The sequence below is a fragment of the Vigna umbellata genome, chromosome 1 (assembly GCF_029865625.1).
Source record: "Vigna umbellata cultivar VRB3 chromosome 1, Vumbellata_1.0, whole genome shotgun sequence".
NCBI classification, from domain to species: Eukaryota; Viridiplantae; Streptophyta; class Magnoliopsida; order Fabales; family Fabaceae; genus Vigna; species Vigna umbellata.
In genome coordinates, this window is record NC_142165.1 from 64,595,381 (window position 1) to 64,607,994 (window position 12,614).

Below are 12,614 nucleotides of genomic sequence, written 5' to 3' on the forward strand. Positions count from 1 at the left end.
ACGTAGGAGCAAGGCCAGACCTTGTCAGGTTCACTCTCCCAAAAATCCAAATCATTTTCCAAACAAATTCTCAAACAATTTTTAAGACACAATTTTCTCAAGCAGTTTTCAAAAGAACTACGTAACCCTGATTTCTCACATGAGAATACGTAGGAGCAAGGTCAATCCTTGTCGGGCCCAAAAAACTAAAAAATATTGTTTGTTTCTTTAGAGTTTTATTTTAAGGGAAAGTTAAACACTTTGAAAACCACATCCACATTCGCGCATTTAGTTAAAGGTACTGCCTTAGGGCAGGCGTTGTAGGGTGCTAATATCTTCCCTACACGTAACCGACTCCTGAACCAAGAATCTGGTTCTATTTGACCTTGCCTTATCATTTTATGGTTTTTCCGTAGTTTTCCAGAATAAACTATGGTGGCGACTCCAAATCTCTTTTCAAAAGATGATTATTTTTTATGGATCGTCGTCCCGTCTCAATTTCCGGTTGCGACAACTAGGATTCTTTCCGAATGAAAGAATCCCTTACCAAATCATTTTCACTGGAAAAACCGAACGGTCAAAGACCGTCCAGTAACGTACGTACACAATCATAAGGGAAATTTCTTATTATAGTCAATATTATCAAATTTCAATTTTAACATATAGTCTCACCCATCTACAATCATACCATATTCAAATAATCATATCTTATATCATCAAATCACAGAAATCTCATACATTTCATGCATCATAAATTTTCATATCCAATCAATTCAATGAACGCTCATGCAACACATAGTCATATAAATTAAATTAATAAGCTTCCCTTACCTCTAGTGTAGACGGACGTCCTACTGACTGAAGTTGGTTTGCCAAAGAACTAAGGTTTCCTTCTACCCTTAACAGCTCAACTACTCTACGAACCAAATCAAATAACAGTTCAACAGTGATTCAGAATTAAACTAAGGACTCATGAAACCAGAACTTGGTTTGCATGCTGGCCAGAATGTAACATCCCAAAAATTCTCCCTTTAAAATTCAAAATTTAAAATATTGTAATAATACAATTACATTAACACCATGTAACCTCAAACTTAAATCTATACATAAGTTTTAAGCTCATAGTTGACTGCAAAGATATCATTGAGTCCCTCTAATCTGTTCTTCCAAATCTTCCTTCATCTACACCAGATCATGCGACAATCCTTCCTCTGCTCCCGTATAACAAATACGTTATACGATCATCGCAAAAATATAATTTTCCGGCACAAACAAACAAGTAAGGGTGAGCTAACATGCAACACCGCAATTATAAAACATGCATAAATGCTTTGATATAAACATCATATAAAATTTATGTCAGACATCCTCATACCATCATACCACAGTTCCTACTCGACACTCATCCGGATGATACGTTGATGAGCGGTCACGGGAGGTTATGCACTTGTGATGACTTCTACTTTTTCTTACAAATACACTTCCAAAATAATTCATACCACTCACAAGGTTAGTCCCCTCACTATGTCCAAAACCGGCACATAGACCAGGACCTCCTGCTCCTCTCACCACATAATTCATCCTTCTCTACATGAGACTGGATGATTATTAGAGTATCAGGATAACCTCCAACTACGGGACCCTCAACATCAACATACACACTAATACCATAATTTTTATAGAATCTCTCCATGAGATTCATACCATACTCATATTCCTCAACTCACATTACACCTCTACAAAAAATCTCCCCATAATAATCATTTCGTGATCAAATGCACAATTTCATATCAACATAATAAAATACATTTATCACAGTAATTTTATCACATCTCATGCATTCACATATTTTCGTTTCACATGAATTTACCTTAGGGTATATATATATATATATATATATATATATATATATATATATATATATATATATATATATACAAAACACATTGCACACTTAAAATAAGAGCAGAAATAACCATGGAACCGAACCCTGTTTACCGAGCACTATTTGGACGAACACTATTTGGACGAACACTATTTGGACGAACACTATTTGAACGAAAACTATTTGAACGAACACTATTTGAACGAACACTATTTGAACGAACACTATTTGAACGAACACTATTTGAACGAACACTATTTGAACGAACACTATTTGAACGAACACTATTTGAACGAACACTATTTGAACGAACACTATTTGAACGAACACTATTTGAACGAACACTATTTGAACGAACACTATTTGAACGAACACCATCTGACCGGACGCTAACTGACCGAACGCTATTTGGTTGAATATTATACGAACCGTATTGGACGAACGCTAAAGGACGAACGTTATTCAACAATATAAGGCCGACACCACTTGGACGAACGCTATGAGACCTAACCCAATCCGGCCGAACGTTCTATATTGATCACTATTTAAACGAACGCCATCTGATCGAACATTATCGGCCGAACGATACAACCGAACGTCTCACTTGATCAAACACTATTCAGCCGAACGCTATAATCGAGTACATAGACCGAACGCTAAACAATGCTAGCAGAGGATACTAAGTTAAACGAACGCTCACACTCTCTAATATCCAAGAACGAACGCTCATGATCCAAACTTAAGAATAAGCAACTTATGACCGAACGCTATTTAATCCATCAAAACCGAACGTCCAAGATTCAAACCTAAGAATACCAGCTTAAGGATGAACGCTCACTAACACAATTAAACCAAGGTCGAACGTTACACTAAAATGAAGGACTAATGCTAACGCTCGCCTCATACGAAATCGAACGTTCCAAATAACAATTATGGATTAACGCCCCATATAACCCTTATGGACGAACGCCTAATGTAACACTTATGGACGTAAGCTCACAATAACACTTAAGGACGAACGCTCACTATAACACGTAAGGACGAACGCTCACAATAACACTTAAGGACGAACGCTCACTATAACACTTAAGGACGAACGCTCATTATAACACTTAAGGACGAACGCTCATTATAACACTAAAGGACGAACGCTCACTATAACATTTATGGACGAACGCTCACTATAACATTTAAGGACGAACGGTCAAATAACACTTATGGACGAACGTTCAAATAACATTTACGGACGAACGCTCACTATATCACTTATGGACGAACGCTCACTATAACACTTATGGACGAACGCTCACTATAACATTTATGGACGAACGTCTAAATTACAAAAAAGGACGAACGCTAAATGCCTAAGCCAAAGCATGATTAAGACTGAACACTACTACCAAGAACGAACGCTGATTGCCGAACGCTCCAGATTACTATCCAAGAATACCAATTGAGTACGAACGTTTATAACCACTATTACACCAGCACCGAACGCTGTTATCACTTATACATGATCAAGACCGAACGCTAGTATTACTAGAGCAGGACGAACGTTAACGCTCACAAGACCGAACGCTGAAAATTGGTCGAGCACTGTTGGGACGAACGTCCAATTTTGATTCACAAAATTGGACGTACGCGCGTTCTGCAGAAATTCTGCAGAAACGCACCAGAGTCCAGAAATCCAGAAAACCTCCCCCCTTCATCTCCTTCCCAATTTTTACCCAGATTTACAGCAACCACAACATATCTCAAAAATTAAGGAAATAAATCAAACTCCCCTTACCTCTTTGAAGACTTCCTTTGTAAAATTTGTGATCCATCTCCTCCAGTCATACAGCTCCAGATCTCCTAGCAAATTCAGTACCTCTCCCCTTTCTCTCCAGATCTGGCTGCAAGAACTCCCCTCTCACCAGATGCCCAACCCAGCTCCTCCTCTCTGCCCTTCAGAGTTTGTACAGCTTCCCATGGTTGCCCTTTGGACGGCTGGAAACGGGAGAAGGGTTCCCTCCCTCTGCTGCTCTCCCTCTCTCCCTCTCACATGCCAATAAACAGAGCTTCTTTTTGCCAAGCCTCCCCCGTAAAATGCCCCCCCCCCCCTCTCCTTTTCTCTCCTTCCCTCATTATTGCACTCCAATAATGCAAAAGGTGGGTGACCACCGTGTCCCCACCACCAAGAAAATGTGGTCCTTACACAGAATGAACGGTTAAAAAAATAGAGGACTTACGAGTATCAGATCGTTGAAGTGGTCGGTTCAAAACGAAGCTTAAGACACCGGGAACGGTTCTACGGTTTCTGAAACGTGATCGGAGGAAAGAAAAATGAGTTACAGTAGAGAGAAGATGGAGGCTTTCTAGAGAGAAGGTGGAGAGAAATGAGAAGTCAGTTTTTAGGAAGAAGAAGGGTGCATGCAGAGAGTAGGAAGAAGTGTTTCAGAAAAATCAATTTTCTTCCCAATGTCAAACGGACACACTCTCTCATACGGACACCTGTCTTCCATTACTGATTTCAGAATGTTCCAATTTGACACTTGGCAGTTGCGCGTCAGAGTTAGTGAGTGGATTTTTAATGGTCTGAGCAGGGTTTTATCGCATTAATTGTGATTTGACAGGTAGGTTACAATGTTAAATTTCCAAAGTCTTACATTTTTAATAATTGTTCGTATGAAACAAATGAAGCAATGGGCTTAAAAGAAAATAGGTTTAATCCTTTTCAACATCCCTATTTATGTACGAATGTCTCAATTGGGTCCTTGTTTTTTAAAGTGTATCAAAATGGTCCCTAATTTTGAAAATTGATATCAATTGAGTCCTTTCCGTTAAGTTGGCTGGACGGCGTTAAAAAAATTGATGAGTGGATAGTGAGATGACGAACGAACGCTCGTCCACCAACGAACGAACGCTCGTCCATCAGCGAACGAACGCTCGTCCATCAGCGAACGAACGCTCGTCGACCACCGAACGAACGCTCGTCGACCACCGAACGAACGATCGTCCAGTGTGGAACGAACGGTCGTCCAGCAGTAAGAGGTCGACGAGCGTTCGTTCTCTGGTGGACGAGCGTTCGTTCGCTGGTGGACGAGCGTTCGTTCGTTATCTCAGCATCCACTCATCAATTTTTTTAACGCCGTCCAGCCAACTTAACGGAAAGGACTCAATTGATATCAATTTTCAAAATTAGGGACCATTTTGATACACTTTAAAAAACGAGGACCCAATTGAGACATTCGTACATAAATAGGGATGTCGAAAAGGATTAAACCAAGAAAATAATGTATGTTCGAAATAAAAAATGAGATCTGAAGTGAAAAAGTTTCAATGGATTATTTATATTAAAAAATGGGCTCAAGGTAAGCCTATGGTGGAAATGAGGACCAACGAAAACATGAGCTATGAAAAACAATATTGAACAATATGAATTCGAATTTCTTTTTGTTTATGATTTTTATTTGGTTTTATGAAATCCGACTCAAGCAAAAACGTGTGTGAAACCCTAAATAATTAGTAGTAGTAATTCCCTGTCATCATAATTAATCCGCACCACAATCAACGCTTATTCTCATTAAAAACCCACTTTCAAAAGCTGATAAACCCCTCTGCAGTGCACTGAAACCAAGCCCCATAATTCTCTGAAACCGCTCCACGTCACACGCACTCAGTGCATTAAAAACGCACAAATCCTTGCATGCAAGCACGCCACGTGTTGCGGAAGAAGCTTCCTGATCAGAGGTTGGTGTGCAGGTGTCGGCTTGAGACACGTTCGTTCAAACGAACAAGAAATTAACAAAACTTAAGTTTCAGAAAAACCCTTTCACCTGCACTCACTCATCTTCTTCCTCCGAATTCACCCTTTCATCTCCTCCAACTTCTCTCTAAACTCTTTTCATCTTCTCTCTAAGATCACTTACCACCAGCATCTTTGCTTCCATTTCAGAAACCGTAGGATCATTCACGGTGTTGTAAGCTTTCATTTGAACCGAACAAGTTAGAATTCTGTGACTGATTAAGTGGAAGTTGTTGAGTAAACTTCTGGATAGAAAGCTGTGAGAGCAAGAGTGAAACCCTAGCATTTGGAAGTTCACTGCTGAACCAGGTAAGGGAAGCTTTAGTAATTTAATTTAATACTGGTTTGATGTTCATGACAGTAATGAAGTGTACTGGATGTCTGAAATACATGAAATATTTGATGTTTGATTATGTATGAAAGAGCTTGTTGCACTGGCTGTATATGAATGATAATGTTTGAAACTATATGTTGATGCTGGTATGTCTGCACTTGAAAATGGATAATTCGGGTTGATGAGATGATGAATATTGTTGAATCTTATGCAGAAAGTGTGATGTATGGTTTGGAATATGATTGAATTTCTGTATGATTTGGAATGATTTGTTTGGAACTGGAAAATTCATTATTGATGATGGAATAATATGAATTCTGTAATGTATGAAATTTATGATGGAAATGAAACTTTAAAGTTATGAATCATATGAAAATCTGTGAAGTTATCGAGTTGAAAAATCTGGAAATTTTTATCTTCTCTGATCGATCATGTACGCTCGTCATCGAACGGTCTTATACCGTTCGGTTTCCCTGGAACATCACTTAGAATAAGGATTCTTTCATTTGGAAAGAACTCTGATTAAGAACGAGCGTTATTGGTGTCAAGAGTTAGGTGAGCGTTCGGCTTAGCCTAACGTGTCCAACAATTGAAAATAAAGTGAAGTGTAGTTAGGACGCTTGGTCTTGTTTACCAGCGTTCGTCATAAGCAGCGCTTAGTATTATATTAAGCGTTCGTCCAAATGAACTCTCGATCTTAGATTGAGCGTTCGTCCTAGTTAGCGTTCGGTCTGATACTGAACGTTCGTTCAAATGTGCGTTCGTTCTATTTGGTGCTCGGTCATTGACCTGGCGTTCGTCCTAAGGAGGGTTCGGTTTCTACTGAACGCTCGTCCTTATAATTGCTTCGTGAGCGAACTTCAACAGCGTTCGTTCAATTTATTAATTAACGTTCGGTCTTTGACTGGCAGTGCTTGTTTCCGAATTTATTAATACTCTAGTTATTTATTTGGATTCATTTAAACTGTGATGGTCCTTTTCATTTAACCTCAAGTCCTTATACTTAGAATTTTCCTAAGTATTATTCTGATATTTTAGACTCAATCTCAGTTACATTACTCCTTTGTATTAACGTCCGTAAATGGGTAATGGTTCGTTTCTTTTGTTCAGAAACGTGATATCAGTGTATTGTAATACATTCGTCTGGATCTATTAAACGATAAACTTGGTTTAAATTAAGAGAGTGGAACATAGAATGGAAATCTGAATAAGAGGAATGTTTAACAATGTGCGAATGATAGTGTGAATGGATTTATTGGACTGGATTGTGAATGAGCGTTCCAAGGAGGAACGTCTCCATGATGTGAATATGAGAGGTAGTGTAGTATGACCATGGTAAAATCGCTGATGGCTGTTCATCCTGATATTCCGTGATTGCTCATCCTCATGTAGAGGAGAGTAGTTCATGCGTGGGAATGGCAGGAGACACTAGTCCTACATAGTACTTTGGGCTGATAAGGGTTAACCTCGGGTGGCAGCTGATGCGAATTCCAGCTATTACGTCACCCGGGTGCACGAACGCCTGCAGTTACATGGATCATACAGTCCGGACAGTCTTTAATTATGAGAATTTGCATGAGTTACTGTATGTGTGGATATATGTATTTAACGATGTATGAATGGTATGATTGATTTACTATGTTTTAAAATGATATTGATTGTATTGAATTAAATTACCTAAGCTTACCCTTGCAATTCCTTGTGTTGTCTACTGTATATGTACGTCCGTCTTGTCAATGCGATGATCATCCGTTGTGGATGTGAGCAGATGGAGAGGCACCTCTTGAAGATGTGCTAGAAGAAGAAAATTTGGAGGACGCCAACCTGTTAGAAGTAGAGGTTAAAGCCGAGCCTTAGCGCACTCGTTAAGTTTTAGTCTTTGGTTTATCTGTATAGTTTTTGGGACGTTCGGTTAGTTATGTTGTAAAACCGTTCGTTCTGATTTATTTCCAGTTACTCTGAAACGCTCGTTATTTTGTACTGCAGCCGTTCGGCTTTGAACCCTTGATCTCTGTTTAATTCTAAAGACTGTTTACTGTACTGTTAATTGTAATTAATTCTGATCTATGGTAATTACTATATTTTGGGATGTTACAATTAGTGGTATCAGAGCAGTTTTGTTCCTTAAAGGAATACTGTAGGTTATGAGCATACTATGTTTTTGCTGTGTGCTCAACGTCCGTTTGATGAATGATTCAAACTTCTTAAAATTTGCTAATAATTGTTTTCTCTGCTTCTTAGAGAACTAATGGCACCAATACCTCCTTCCCAACCTCAACCAACCGAACGTGATGCATCTGCCCACAATAGGCTATTGAAATCAGTAATAGGAGTACTTCAACAACAGAACGCTGCATTAGTGCAGCAGATTACCAACGTTTTACAAAGTTTGGAAGCCGTACGTGCCAATTCTGAAGCGATCCAAGAACAGCTGGTGAAGATCCTAGAAATCACTGAGAATATTTCAGGAGCATCCATTTCCTCTGGGAATAAAAGGACCGAGTGGAGCTTGGAGAGTTTCCTTCAACATCATCCATCTAAGTTCAATGAGGAGTGTCTCCCTGGGGAGGTTGTAACATCCCAAAAATTCACCCAAAATTAAAAAAATATTTTCAAAACTTAAATGTTGTAATAATACATAACATCCCGAACAACAACTAAAATCTATACATCAGTTTTAAGCTCAGACGCAACTGCAAAGATAACATTGAATCCTTCTAATTCGATCTTCCATCTCTTCCTTCATTTGCACAGGATCACGTGACAATCCTTCAACTGCTCCCGTATAACATCACACATTATACGATCATCGCATTCACATGCACAAACAAGCAAAGTAAGGGTGAGCTAACCTGAAACACATCATTTATAAAACTTGCATAGTTATTTCGATACAAATATCATATAATAATTAAGTCAAACATCCTCAAACCAACGTACCACAATTCCTGTTGGACACTCATTCCATAGTACCTAATAATTAACCCAGTACACAATAAACTCTCGTCCGGACGATACGTTGATGAGCAAATCAATGGAAAGTGCCCCACTTGTAATTTCATTCTTAGTCCCCTCAATATGTCCACAATCAACCACAGATCAAGACATCCTACTACAGTACCCTCAACCTCAATACATACCCAGATATCATATCATTACTGAATCAAACGATAAAACAACGAACTTATATTACATCAGATACTGTTTACACGAACATTAAGATTGATCAATTAAGCTCAAAACTAAACATCAACCGCTATTATACCGAATACCATTAGGTCGAATACCAAAAGATCAAACGCTGATTAAGATCAAGTACTTAGACTTCACGTTAAGACAGTGCACTCTACTAGAACAATTACTATTATTTCAAACACTATTCGAACGATTGCTCAAAGATCAAATCTCGCGCACCACAGATTAAGTACCATTTGGGCGAACACTTAATTGATCACTTTACTGGATTTAACACTATCTGAGGGTAACCACATCGAGACCGGATGTTCCCTATGTACAACCGCTAATTGTTAACAATCCTTATCTGAAACAAGCATCATCCGCCCCTAACACTACCTGAGAATGATCACTTCCTGAATCATGCATCATCACGACTAATCACTACTTCTTAATCGATCGTTACCTCAACGAATATCAAGGCCGGTCACTCCCCGTAAATGATTACAACCTCAGAGCAACCTCACCAATAAAGATCATTCCCTAAGAACCATCACTACGAGACAAAACACTATAATAAGGAACACTTGAGTCTGGTTTAAACGCCTAGAGTACTCTGCTGAACACCTCAGTACTGACCGAACGTAATCAAACTAAACCTCAGGTTACCAAATTAAGATCGGACGCTAGCTACCTCAGATCCACTAACATCAAGATCAACTGTTACCTAATAACGTTCGCTACCTAAAAATAAATAACACCAAGACCGAACGTCACTAGTAAGAATGCTCGTTACTACCTATAGACCCAACAAGTTTTACTCCCCGTCTCTCTCGAAGAAGTATTCCAAATCTAACTTTATCTGCACTACCATCTCTCCCGTATCCGTACGACCATCACGGTTAGAAACCACAGCCACAACATGCAAGATGAATAACCAGAATTATCACAATATAAACCCACTACATATACTATAACAATCCCCATGATAAATCGACTCACATGACTCTGCAGACTAGTCTTTCATAAACTGATGTCGTTTACTTGTAATTCGTCGTCATAACCTGCTCTCAATAACAGGCGACCCGAGCCGTCATCCATCGCGACTTCAGACCTATCTCCCCGACTCCTCAAGGACTAACGAGTAAAAACATCGATACTACGCGTAACGATGCACTATACTCAACACAAGCCGAAGTCAGTGGGCGAGACATTCACCTCCTCGCGCAGAAGAAGGTGACACTCGAATCTCCGTCTCACGCGTGAGACTAGCAAAAATGCTAAAAAGACCGACGAAGTTACAAGTAAATAACATAGTGTATGTACCACCTCCAACCGAATAAACGTGCTCAATCACGAAGTCATACATATTCTCAATAATATGTATAACTAGAATAAACGTGCTCAATCACGAAGTCATACATATTCTCAATAATATGTATAACTAAACCAATATTGGATCAAGGAAAATAACCAACAATTCTCAATAGTTGCTTCAAAATACTCCCACGGATTCATGCATTATTACCGAATGCTATTTCCTACTCTGATGCTGTCTGAACGAACGTTCTGAAATCAATCCTCATAAAAGGCCGAACGCTGCCGATAAACACCAAACCTAACCGAGCTCCAAGGACGAACGTTCACAAAGGACGAACGTTCACAAATTCAAGGACTAACGTTCACCAATTAAAGAACGAACGTTCACAAATTAAAGGACCAACGTCACGGACGAACGCTCCCAAAACCAAGGACGAACGCTCCCAAAAACCAAGGACGAACGCTCACTGAAACCAAGGACGAACGCTCACTGACACCAAGGACGAACGCTCACTGAAACCAAGGACGAACGCTCACTGAAACCAAGGACGAACGCTCACTGAAACCAAGGACGAACGCTCACTGAAACCAAGGACGAACGCTCACTGAAACCAAGGACGAACGTCCAAGATCCACACCGAACACTTAAAACCGAACGCTCCCTTATATCCAAAAACCGAACGTTCACTTATACTCAAAAACCGAACGCTCGTTATACCCCAAAAGCCGAACGCTCATAATTATCACAAGGCCGAACGCTCAGTTACTGAGCCGAACGCTAAGATCCATCACTTAGGCCGAACGCTAAATCATTGGACGCTTTGGACGAGCGCATAAGATCAAACATCCTCAAAGACCGAAGCTCTTTATAACCTACGGACGTTCGTCTAGAGACCAAGGCCGAACGTTCAAGATTACTCCACGAAGATACTAAGTTGAGGACGAACGCTCATAATTCACTGTTTAAATACCACTTGGACGAGCGTCCCATATATTATGACGAACGAACGCCGACGTTCGTTCAGAACCGAACGCTCAGCAATTGAGACGAACGTTCTGAAGTTGGCCGACCACTCTTTGGTCGAGCACTGTTGGGACGAACGTCCAATTTTGACTCCCAAAATTGGACGAACGCGCATTCTGCAGAAATTCTGCAGAATCGCGCCAGAGTCCAGAAAACCCAGAAAACTCCATTGTTCCACCCCTCTTTCCCAGATTTGCAACAGTATAATTCTACCATACTCATACAGATTAGTAGCAAGGAATGATACTCTAAACATAACCCTTTTTCATCAAATAATCATAATATGATATCAAACCTATTATTCCTACAATTTACATACACAGATCTAGCTTCCCCTTACCTGGTTTTCTCCAAGCACAACCATCCTTCGGCCAAGAATTCTGCCCCGATCGGAAGGACGAAAACGTTCGGTTGAAATGAAGTCCTCTACTTTGCGGAGACCATGGTAGCATCAGGATAAAATTCCTACAAGGTGCTGGAATCTTAGAGAGAAGCGAGAGAATTTTGGGATGAAGTTTTTAAAGAGAGAAAGAATGGGTTCCTTCCCCGTGAGCTGCTCACACTCTCTCTCCCTATCATGCCAAAAATGCCTCCCCCACTTTGTGCAAAGCTTCCCGTAATAATGCACCAACAATAATTGCCTTATGATAGTCAAAGGTGGGTGACCACCATGCCCCACTATGTCCCCCACCATAAAAGTTACGGGTCTTACAGAGGTGGAGAAAGTTAATATATTAGAGAAGAACGTGACAGAAGTGGAACAACATATGAAGCAACAACAGCAAGTAATGAGAGGACCCAAATCTTCAAGGAATATTACTAATTCAAGGAGGACAAGGAGGACGCCTTACGCTCGTACTGGATTACTATCTACTCCTAATGGGTCTCGAGCACAATCGTTAGTTGCTGTCAACCGGTCTGGACAGCAAAGGGCAGTGAAGTGTTTTAAGTGTGGAGGACCACATTTCCGATCGTCGTGTCCCCAACTGGTGGAAGCAAAATGCTGCCTTCAATGTGGGGGAAGCGGACATGTCAAGAACGAGTGCAGCAAGGGAGGACGAGCAGAGTTTGGGCCACCAAATGCTGGAAGAGATCAACCAGGAAGAGGTGG

General features: G+C 40.1%; 1 long non-coding RNA gene across 1 annotated transcript in view; it reads right to left on the bottom strand.

The window, feature by feature from the left end:
- The window catches only part of LOC148206059 (uncharacterized), a 35,721-nt gene extending 23,487 nt beyond the window's left edge, over positions 1 to 12,234 (bottom strand). The window contains exons 1-2 of the long non-coding RNA XR_015783428.1: positions 11,844 to 12,234; positions 811 to 1,190 (exon numbers count right to left, since the gene is read on the bottom strand). This is a non-coding gene — a long non-coding RNA (uncharacterized LOC148206059). The remainder of the gene's footprint in view (positions 1 to 810; positions 1,191 to 11,843) is intronic.
- Between the last annotated feature and the right edge of the window lie 380 nt (positions 12,235 to 12,614).